General features: G+C 41.4%; 1 protein-coding gene across 5 annotated transcripts in view; it reads left to right on the forward strand.

The window, feature by feature from the left end:
• DIXDC1 (DIX domain containing 1) overlaps positions 1–12,245 on the forward strand; it is a 493,171-nt gene that overhangs the window by 292,487 nt on the left and 188,439 nt on the right. The gene's annotated exons all lie outside the window — the stretch shown is intronic.

A 12,245-nucleotide genomic window follows, 5' to 3' on the forward strand; every position in this document is an offset into this window, starting at 1 on the left:
CACGTGTGACCCCGATTTGTAGAGTGTGCTGGAGTTGGTCGGGAACAGAGATGCTGCTGCCTCTGGATCGATATGAATCCCTCAGGGCGGCCTTTTCCGGGTCACTGAAATGGCCTCTTGCAGGGGCGGCTGCCATGTGGGAGATGTAGCCTAATAGACAGGTCTGAACTGGGTACAAGGGTTCGAGTCTCGGGGTTGGCCCAACATTCTGTGATTCCGGGAAAATCACTCCCACTTCCCACGCCTCTGGGGGGAAAAATCAGTTTGACCCTGTGGAGTGTAATCTAGCGCTGTCGTGCCCTCCCTTGGGCCAATTTGTGTTATGTAAAACTGCAATATATATACATACGTGGAAGCGGTGAGGACTGATTAGGCCTAATGATTTTTTAGGAACTGGTCTCCTCCGACCCTGCGGTAAGACTTTTAAAAACATGTGCTGCATTACATGTGGAGACGGAGCTTCTGTTTGAAATTAGGAAATTAAGTACTGCGATTATTGTTAGAAAAGCTGAAATCCAGGAAGAAAAGTCACAGAGACGAAGAGAAGAGCGACGAGGTTTAATAGCACGTCTGCTCGTAATTAAGTCCAGTTAAGTAATGCCCAACTTCCCATACAACAATCCCCCAACAATATTCCACTTTACTTGAAACATAACATTCTACAAAACATTCTTACCTGACACGAGCCAGTCACGAGCTTGGACAAGAAATCACGCTCGTGACCGCCCGTGTCAACATAAACTGTTCCCAACACACCTTCCCCCTTGAAATGAAAGGAAAAAAAGCAAACAATAAAGTTTGAGTAACAACAACATAGAATTAATTCATGACAAAATCTTTATACTTAGCAGGAAGACGATGGGTGCGCACAAACCTAGGATTTCCAGAATTGCAATTGGAAAAAGTATGGTTCCCTTGGTCACTTTGTTGCCCAAGATCCAAAAACACATTGCTGTCATGGTGTTCTTGACCAGAACTAATACCTGTAAATACAGAGATTCTGTTTAAATTCCAAACAGAACCGCCATCAACCCTAACAGCATTCTTGAATACTTCAATTACTTTTTTAGGACTTGACCAAATGGGAAAACCTTTACTAACATGTTCTTTTTTCTTTATGCGAACTAGATCACCAACATTTATCACGTGTTTAGTTGTAGAACCAATTTTTTCTTTCATAGAATGTTTCATTTTGTTGTTATATAGTTCAACTCTGCGTTGGACTGCCTCATAATCTACTTTTAAGAAATTATTGGACCCACTTATATTTTTCTTCAACCACAAGGAGCCAATTTCGTACTAGGTTTGCGCCCTCTTAAAAGCTCAAAAGGACTAATCAAAGTGACAGAATTAGGAGAAGTCCTATACGCCAATAGCATGGACTGTAATGCATTGCGGCAATTTAAACCACCCGTAATAGAGAGTTGAGTAGCCTCTTTCATAACAAGGTTCAACCGCTCAACCTGACCATTGGCCTCAGGATGGAAAACAGCAATTCTCTTGTGAGTAATTCCACATTTCACCATTAAATCTTCCATCTCTTTGCTGACAAACTGGGGACCGTTATCAGTTACAACTTCTTGGGGAATCCCCTCCCTGCAAAAAATTTCATTCAAGAACTCAATAATATCACGAGAAGTGACATCCTAAACCATCTTGACCTCAGGCCATTTGGAGTAGTAGTCTATAAGAACAATGCCAAAGGCTTCATGCTTAGGTAAACTACTAAACGGACCAATGATGTCTAAGCCAAGTTTTCGCCAAGGACCAAGAGGCAATTCAATAGGATGAGGTTCAGGACGTAAAGCCACAGCAGTTTTGTCACTATTTGAACAATGAATGCACAAACGTACAAAATGGTCCACACAAGTGTCAATGCCTGGCCACCAAAAGGATTCTTTGACCAGTCTTCTGGTGAAAGATATCCCTAAATGCCCCTCATGAGCTTCCCCCAACAAGATTCCACTTTACTTGAAACATAACATTCTACAAAACATTCTTACATGACACGAGCCAGTCACGAGCTGGGACAAGAAATCACGCTTGTGATCGCTCGTGACAACATAAACTGTTCCCAACAATTATTTACTGTTTTTATCTCTTCTGAGATCGGACCCTTTCTAAATGTCACTGAGAGTGTCAGTACATCTTGCCAAGCATGCCTTTTGGGTCAGTCCTGGCGTGATCTCAATTATCCGTGCCATTCATTAGTGCGCAGCACCACGATGGGGCATTATGGGACTTGCAGTTTAAGCTTTTGTTATATATTGGAAATGAGTCATTTATTGTTTGTCAAGTATTTCACAACAATACTGATAGGCAGTGCTTTGGTGTACTTGGAAATTCAGCTCGGGACGTTAATTTAGGAGTTCAATATCAAATTGCAGCGCTAGTGAGGCTTGTTTTGATAAAGTCTTATTGGCTGTCAGGCTCCGAAAAAAAGAGCTAAAGAAGCAGTTCATTTAAGTCTCCCATGCATGACGTATTTCAAGCTGCACTGTTTATATGTCTATATGTCTTTTTAAATATGCTACCTGAGGGGGTTATCGCCATATGAAAGGATATGTTTTAATAATAGTGGATGTTCCCAAAACATCGGAAGACATGGTGTTACATTTTTCATGCTAATCGTTTAATTGTGTATAATCAATAGTGAATTGCTTATGCAGACATACAGCATACCTTAATGCAATTTGCATTTGAAAGATCATTTTCATTTATTGTAATTTTCATTATGTACTTTTGTATTGATTGTATTACATGGTTAATGTGTGTTTTATATATATATATATATATATATATATATATATATATATATATATATATATATCTAATGGCGGGCGGAGTGATGCACTTCACTGAATAAAGCAAGCAAATTTACCTAACTGGGTCCGGTTCGTTATTTTGCAGCAAGCTGTCAGAAAAAAACGGAGTTCCTGTAATATATATATATATATATATATATATATATATATATATATATATATATATATATATATATATATATATATATATATATATATATATATTTTTTTTTTTCACACGTACAATCCGGCGCAATCCTTCCAAGATTGGACAAAAAGGAATCACACCGGGCCCGTGACGAAGGAGTGTTCCACTCCGAAACGCGTAGGACGTTGTGTCTGCAATAAACCTGCACTTGAATAGAGGCCACGGCTCCTGTGTGATTCCTTTTTGTCCAATCTTGGAAGGATTGCGCCGGATTGTACGTGTGAAAATTTTGGGGGTGGCTACCCCAGCCGTGAGCCCGCCGAATCAGAGGCTCAGGAACAGCTACAAACTTTGTGTCTATATATATATATATATATATATATATATATATATATATATATATATATTACCTACTGGCGGTCGCCAGTAAGTAGTTATAGTTAGGATTTTTTTTAATGCAAAATCTCAAAATTCTATTGTGAATAACTTTAGCGCCGGTTGACAAATCTGCCTGAAAATTTACTCAAATTTGCCTCACGGAGCTCCGGTCCTTCCCTGAAAGTTTCGTGGGGATTCATCAAGCGGGGGGCGAGATAGAAGGGGCGTCCCAAAACGTGTTTTCCCCATGTTAATTTCCATTGGGCGGTCGACCTCACTTTTAGCCCGAACGGCTGAATGGATTTCCACCAAACTTGGCAAAATTGTAGGGACTGGTAGCCCGATGTGCCTTTGCTATGTCTCAAGATATGTGCTCCAGTGGTTTTTACGAAAATTTACTTTGAAAAAATATATATTGGGCTACATTGGGCTATATATATGTTAGAGCCCAAATGTAGCCCAATGTAGCCCAAAGATGGCCACCAGAGACAAAAAAAACAGATGTAGCCCAAATATCAGCCAGATGTAGCCCAACTATAGCCCAATGACAGAATGTCCCAGAGTGTTCTAAAGAACAACTAGAGCGCTAACAGTCTTACTTATGACAAAAGTATGGCACACCTGAAGTCATCTTGATTGGAATAAAGTGTTAACACTTAAAACATTTAATTTGCAAAGGAACAAAATGAGGGCGTTCATTTTGCCATAGAAAATATGATTAGTGCTGAAGAAAGAAAAATTAGGGCACATTTTGAGTGACTTCTTAAATCCTCTTATATTTCATTAAAAAAATTCTGATATGCGGTCTCCCAAGATGGCCACCAGAGACAAAAGAGCCCAAATGTAGCCCAAATATCAGCCAGATGTAGCCCAACTATAGCCCAATGACAGAATGTCCCAGAGTGTTCTAAAGAACAACTAGAACGCTAACAGTCTTACTTATGACAAAAGTATGGCACACCTGAAGTCATCTTGATTGGAATAAAGTGGTAACACTTAATACATTTAATTTGAAAAGGAACAAAATGAGGGGTTTTATTTTGCCATAGAAATTTTATATATATATATGTATATATATATATATATATATATATATATATATATATATATATATATATATATATATATATATATTCACTGAAAAAAACATAGGTTTCACACCAGTTATAGTTAGGAATTAGCATTTAAAAAACCTATTAAATTCACTGAAAAAAACATAAGTTTCACACTAGTTATAGTTAGGTGGAAATTTTACTCGCATAAAACCATTGAAATTCCCACGTTATAGTTAGTTGGACTCACTATAACTTGCGCGTGCAATGCACTGCTGATGACGTCACATATTACATCACTCATGACATGGTCAGTGACATCACTCATGACATCACTGACGACATCTCAAATGACATCACTGATGACATCATCCAGTGAATGTGTATCTTTCTGAAAAATAAATATTTTTTATATATGTATATCTAAAGGTTGATGGAAGAATAAATGGGTAAATAAATGTCTAAATGGATGTTTTTTTGTGTAAAATTGATTGGTTAACTGACTTATTAAATGTATCTTAGTGAATACATATATTAGCGAGTAATGTTTAAATATTTAAATATCTGTATCTGTGTCTCACTTTGTGTATAAGTGGCTGCATGGGTTGGTGAGTAGCTACATGAGTGTGTATATGGGTTATTAGTTGTTTTTTTTAGTATCAGTATCACTGTCTGTATGGTTCGGTGGGGGATATTACTTATAGCACAGATGCATGAATGAGTGACTCACTATTTGTATGTATTTTGAAGACAGCATGTGTGCAAGACTGTATGGGTGGATGATTGTGTGTATGGGTGGGTTAATGAGTATGTGTTTTTATAATTGATTGTTTAAGAGAGTAAATATGTTTCAGTTTCTGTAGAAGTATGTGTAGTGGTATGTATATAGCAGTATAATCAAGTAAATGTTTTTTTGATAGTTTATTTGCATGTGTGAATGCGTGTGTGAGTAACTATATGGATGAGTATTAGTGTGTAACAGGATGTATAGGTGTATGAGTACATATGATGAGTAAGTACATGCATGAGTGACTATATAGAACCGTTGGTGAATGAGTGGATGTGTATGTAGATGTTGGAATTACCTAAAAAGTTGTTGTAATTGGTATTGGTTTCTCCTTTTTTAAGAAAATGTTAGTTTCTATTTTTGAATGTGTGTGTCAAAGGTTATTTTATGCTGATAGGAGGTCTGCCACTTTGTCACAAGGATGTTATCATCAGTGATGTCATTTGAGATGTCATCAGTGATGTCATGAGTGATGTCACTGAGCATGTCATGAGTGATGTAATATTTGACGTCATCAGCAGTGTATTGCACGCGCAAGTTATAGTGAGTCCAACTAACTATAACGTTGGAATTTCAATGGTTTTATGCGAGTAAAATTTCCACCTAACTATAACTGGTGTGAAACCTATAGTTTTTTCAGTGAATATATATATATGTGTATTTTACATTTTCACATTGGGTAATTAGGATTTTTTTCTATGTCTGTTAATGGGGACTGGCTATATAAGTTGAAATAAGATGGCGCCTACCAGATTGATAAAGGCTGCGAAGTCAGCCGAAACGCGTGTCTTCAGTCGCTAGGTCGAAGGAGGCCCTTTTAAATGAAGAAGCCTTGATCCTGCAGTCTTTGTGTGCATGCCTTCTTCATGTGAGGAGTAAGGATTGCTTTGGATATGGATGTACATATATTTTGAATATATATGTATAGGCCTAGTTGTGTCTTCCCTTACCGTCGCCAATGATTGTTTGCTGGGAGTCATCCATATGTGAAAGCTCTCCCCCCTCCTTTTATTGCAGCAAGAATACTATTACAACAGTAATATTTATTGTGTGTACATTTTCCTGTGTCCTGTTCTTATGTTCTATCCATCCAGTATAACAGTAAACTATGCGTATTATTTGAAGTCCGCCAACAAAAGGTGCTGCGTGCCACTGAAGCGCCATGCAGTAACCACACTCCACACTGTTATTGAAGCGTAAAAGGCCATTTATTAGGAGAAGGTTGCAAACATACTAAGGAACTTTATTAACCTTAACTAGTTGCAACTATAACTCCTGGCATAAAACCGTACAGTTAAAGTCTCCCCGCGCCATTCGCAACTCACCATCTGATTTGCTTCACTCCTCCCCTTTCACTCAATCTGTCTTTCACTGGCCCTCCAAACATCCTCCCTTGAAGTTCCTCCCGTTGCTCATTGCATCCCGTGCACCACCATCAGACACCTGTGCACCCCCCCACCCCCGGGTGGTGGATTTGCCCGTATGTGACTCACCACCCCTCCAAAGTTCTGCCTATGTCCTGCAACTTGTCCTAAACTGGCAAAAGCTGGAACCAACCTTTCCCTGACCCATCCTCCTACAACATGTAGGGCGTGCTGAGGACTATATTTGGCAGACCCCTCCTTGTGGTGCCTGGTGTCAGGAAGAGGCCGGACACTCCTCTCCTGACACCTTCTTTTATAGCTCTACTTAACACCCTCCCCTTCCTCTAACTTGCCCTATGTCCACCTTGTCCGTCCGGCCCTGCGCGAAGCACCCCAGGGGAAGACTGCCTGCGACCTTCACTTCCCCCGGTGGCCAGCATTTCACTCGCTTTCTTTGTGCAGCGTCATCTGATCCAAACCGTTTAGTGCTGTGACCTAGTATGGCCGCTTCTGATTGCCACTTAATCTGACAGCTGCCATGACAGTCAAGTTAGGTTGCAACCACCGCCTTTTATCCCAAACCTCGCTGCTTTCACGTTTTCAATGAAGTCCTGCTCTTCACCATAAGCAGCCTATCCTTGGCTGCACTCACTAACACCTCAGCACCCCAAAGACCCCTTTACCCCCAGTTGCCACACTTGGTACACTCTGATTCTTACTCCCGGTCCCACGTATAGTCATTCTTATTTCTGGGTGCATCTTAAAGCTTTGCCTCCTACCTTCATGATTGTTCTTTCTCGGGTCCTTAAATTGGTTCTCTCCCAGAACCCAAGGTCCTATCAAGGGCCCCTATTTCAGTCCACATTCACTGCTGCCCACTCTTACCTCAGGGTTTCGCACTCATTTCCACGCAGACGGTCCTCAGGCATGTCTCTCATTCCCCCTTGATTCTCGAGCTCTCCTCGCCCTCTCTGGGTTCTGCTTTCCTAATTTGCATGCAGCACTTTATTTCAAAGTAGTCCAAGTTTGATAAATAAATCAATAATATAGTATGAAGCAGGCTAGAACATGTACTGTTTATAAAACATCCCGAGCACACAGTAAAGGATTATTGTTTGTACAAAAAAAGGCAAGGCAGCAACACTGTCTGCAAAGGCTCTGTACCTTTTTGTGGGAGTTTTCAAAAACGTGCTATCTCCTCTCACACTAGTAAAGGAACACCTAAATAGCTGATTTTATAATTTTATGGAAGATTTAAATGCCCATGCGCTGTGACTTGGGTTGTTGCTATGCACCCTTACTGTTTGACCTTCGGCCCTGTCAGGAGTGCAAGTTGTGTGCGTTGTGGGGTCTTGCACCTCGTGCTTTTTTACCTGAGACCTTCTATCCGGTCTGGTGTGCAAGTTGTGTGCATTGTGGGGTCGTCTACCCTTGCCTGAGACCTGTGGTCCTGTCAGGCTTACAGTATGTGTGTACGTGCTGTGCGAATATCTTCAATTAGTGACAATTGTTTCCCTAAGGGAAGGTGACGGGTGTGATTTTAATGTATTTAATGTCTTAGGACTGTTTTATCTTTTTTCATCTTTAGTCTTTGAAGATTTATTCGTGTCAATGGTTTCTCTAAGGGGTAGATGGTAGGGATCTTTAATGTATTCAATGTCTTTAGGGCTGTTGCTCCTTTTCTCCATTGACAGTCCTTTAAGAAGCAATTCGATAGTTTAACCTGTGCTTTCATTTCTTATACTTATGGTTTTGGATTAGATTTATTTCTGTTGTTCTATGTATAATTTGTGTAAACATATTCCCTAAGGAAGGGAGATGTGTTGTGACTCGAGTCGTTGCTATGCTCCCTTTCCTTAGTAACACCGTCTCTACTGTGCAGCCAGAATGAATGCTGACTTGTTTTGTGATGTAAAAATGCTTGGTGATGTAGTGGAATGCTGGAATGTTTGGTGATGTAGTGGAATTCTGGAGTGTTTTGTGATGTAGTGGAATGCTGGAATGCTTCGTGAAGTAGTTGAATGCTGGAGTGTTTTGTGATGTAGTGGAATGCTGAAGTGTTTGGTGATGTAGTGGAATGCTTGGTGATGTAGTGGACTTCTTGAGTGTTTTGTGATGTAGTGGAATGCTGGAATGCTTGGTGTTGTAGTGGAATTCTGGAGTGTTTTGTGATGTAGTGGAATGCTGGAATGCTTCGTGAAGTAGTGGAATGCTGGAGTGTTTTGTGATGTAGTGGAATGCTGGAGTGGTTTATGTTGTGGAATGCTGAAGTGTTTGGTGATGTAGTGGAATGCTTGATGATGTAGTGGACTTCTGGAGTGTTTTGTGATGTAGTGGAATGCTGGAATGCTTGGTGATGTAGTGGAATTCTGGAGTGTTTTGTGATGTAGTGGAATGCTGGAATGCTTCGTGAAGTAGTAGAATGCTGGAGTGTTTTGTGATGTAGTAGAATGCTGGAGTGTTTGATGTTGTAGTGGAATGCTGAAGTGTTTGGTGATGTAGTGGAATGCTTGGTGATGTAGTGGACTTCTGGAGTGTGTTGTGATGTAGTGGAATGCTGGAATGCTTGGTGAAGTAGTGGAATTCTGGAGTGTTTTGTGATGTAGTGGAATGCTGGAGTGCTTGGTGAAGTAGTGGAATTCTGGAGTGTTTTGTGATGTAGTGGAATGCTGGAGTGTTTGATGTTGTAGTGGAATGCTGAAGTGTTTGGTGATGTAGTGGAATGCTTGGTGATGTAGTGGACTGCTGGAGTGTTTTGTGATGTAGTGGAATGCTGGAATGCTTGGTGAAGTAGTGGAATTCTGGAGTGTTTTGTGATGTAGTGGAATGCCGTAGTGCTTGGTGAGGTAATGGTATGCTGGAGTGTTTTGTGATGTAGTGGAATGCTGGAGTGCTTGGTGAAGTAGTGGAATTCTGGAGTGTTTTGTGATGTAGTGGAATGCTGGAGTGCTTGGTGAGGTAATGGTATGCTGGAGTGATTGGTGATTTAGTGGAATGCTGGAGTGCTTGGTGATGTAGTGGAATGCTTGGTGATGTAATGGAATGCTGGAGTGCTTGGTGATGTAGTGGAATGCTGGCGTGCTTGGTGATGTAGTGGAATGCTGGAGTTTTTGGTGAGGTAATGGAATGCTGGAGTGCTTGGTGATGCAGTGGAATGCTTGGTGATGTAATGAAATGCTGGAATGCTGAAGTGCTTGGTGATGTAATGGAATGCTTGAGTGTCTGGTGAGGTTGGGCTGAGCAGGAAGGATGCTGCTCCTGTTGGGGATATCTGCTATTTACCTAAAAGCTCACCTATCTGCTTACGTACTTGTACCTAAAGATCTAATAAACGTTCTTCTTCTACAACCTACACTACGGCTACGGGACATTTCTCCATTACAATCCCCTGTAAACCATTGGCCTAAGCACTTGTAGGGTATATCGATGACTTAATTGCGGAAGAGAGTTTGGAAACATTTTGTTGCTCTGTGCTTTGTTACGCTCCACTGCTTTTAAAATATTTGTGCAACTTGACTGGGGAACCATTGACTAGAAAATGTACTACTCCATTATTGAAACACTAGCTATTACTATGATTGAGCTGAAACATATAGATTCTTACCATCTGCACCAACAGCAGTTTAATGAGTGTTTTCATCACAGAATGTTACTCATTATCATTTGATTATTTCTTTATTGTTCTTTCAGTAATTACATATTTAAGCCCTTTATCGAGATATGTTTTGGGAACAAGTATTTTAGGATTGTGCGCCTGTTCGCATCAAGAATACCATGGCGCAGACCCCGATATAAGGAGGTAGTTTTCCTCTCCTGCTTTTGAAAGCACAGCTTGGTCTCCTTAGAGAAAGATCATGAAATGGATCTCCGACAAGCATACAACCCCAAAAAGGAGTTCCATCTATTGTCATGGACCTTCTTTCTCTAGTCACAGGAAGTTTAATGGTTATCATTATAAAAGGTTGGAACTCTTGCCGTGTGGTCAGCTGGCTGTAAGAGAAAGCAGTACACGAGTCCTGGGATTTCTGAGCTTGAAGGGAGTTGGTGACAGTTTCTAGACCTCCCATCTCCAGCCACCGAAATCCCAGAAGTACTAAATATGAGAGGTTATAGAGCCAAGACTGTGCAGCCACCTCTCCGCTGGATGCAGAAGTTATTGAAAGTGTTGAGAAAATGGCCATTAATATAATGGGATTTATTTATACAAATGTGGGTCTTGTTCTACAGCTCACTTTGTTCTGCTACAGGGCAGTCCCAGAATATTGGCCTTTGGAAGTCAAAGCTCGAACATAGCCTGTGTCCATGAAAGAATTAGAGATAAAGAAACTTTGAGAAAGATCATCAATGAGCAATTGTATAGCACAGCACCGTCACCCCGATGGGTATCTGGGCACTGAGGGTTCCATGTCTCAGTGGAAAAGCCAGGTCTTGAGTTTCTTTTGGAAGTCTTCCAGCGAGGGGGGCTGTTCGGAAGTGAAGAGGCAGGTTGTTCCAGGTCTTGGCGGCGATGTAGGAAAAAGAGCAGCCTCGTCCGTGACTGTGACAGATGCAGGGGTTGTGTGCGAGGGCGAGTGAGGCGGGGAGCGTAGACGTCTTGTTGGCAGGTGGAAGTTCAGTTGATGGTTGATATGGGATGATACTTGATCGTGTAGAGCTTTGCAGGCTTGCATGAGGATCTTGAACTGGCATCTCTTCTGGATGGGGAGTCAGTGGAGGTTTCTGAGGTGGGGGGTGATGTAGGTCAGATTGGGTAGATCTAGGATGAGCCTGGCTGCGGTGTTCTGTTTGGTCTGGAGTCTTCTGAGAAGATGGGAGGAAAGTCCGGTGTAGAGAGCGTTACCATAGTCGAGGTGGCTGGTGATGAGATCCGGCGTGGCAGTCTTTCTGGTGTTGATTGGGATCCATCTTAAGATTCCGCGGAGCATGCAATGGGGGTAGAAGCAGGAAGAGGCGGCTGCATTTACTTGTCGATTCAATGTCCGTTGACTGTCGAGGATGATGCCATTGTTGCACGCATGGTATGCCGGTGTGGGTGTTGGTCTGAGTTCTGCTGGCTACCAGCTGTGGTCCCATATGGAGGTGTTCTTCTGGAAGATTAGTATTTCTGTATTGTCAGAGTTTAATTTGAGGCAGTTGTCTCTCATCAATTTGGCTACGTTGGTCATGGTACTGCAGAAGTTGGAGTTGGTGTTGGAGGGGTCCTCGGTGAGCAAAAGGATTAGTTGAGTATCGTCTGCATAGATTATGTTGAGTCTATGGGCTCTGATGTTGTCTGCGAGAGAGGTCATGCAGATGTTGAACAGGGTGGGGCTGAGGGATGATCCTTGTGGTACGCCGCCAATGACGTCCTTGGGTGTGGAAGTAAAGGGAGTCCGTCAAATGCTCTGTGTATGTGTCCTGCAAGGACGGAGGTGATCCACTTGAGGGTGTTTTGTTGTATACCGATGTTGTGAGAAAGATTATCCCAAAGTACTCTGGCTTAGCTTCCATGGCTCTATCCCTCACCAAACAATGTTTAGCAAAATAGTAAGAAAACTTGAGAGTATATTTGTGCAATAATGTTGTGCTACACTATGATTGAATTGTATCTTGCCATTGAATGCCATGGAGGGGACAGTGAGGGCATTCATGACAGATTCAGACAAAAGTTGGTGTTGTATAGTACATGTTTTTTAAGGCACGATTTATTCCCAGGCCATTCTTATGATTTTT

Source organism: Lissotriton vulgaris, chromosome 2_1 (genome assembly GCF_964263255.1).
Source record: "Lissotriton vulgaris chromosome 2_1, aLisVul1.2, whole genome shotgun sequence".
NCBI classification, from domain to species: Eukaryota; Metazoa; Chordata; class Amphibia; order Caudata; family Salamandridae; genus Lissotriton; species Lissotriton vulgaris.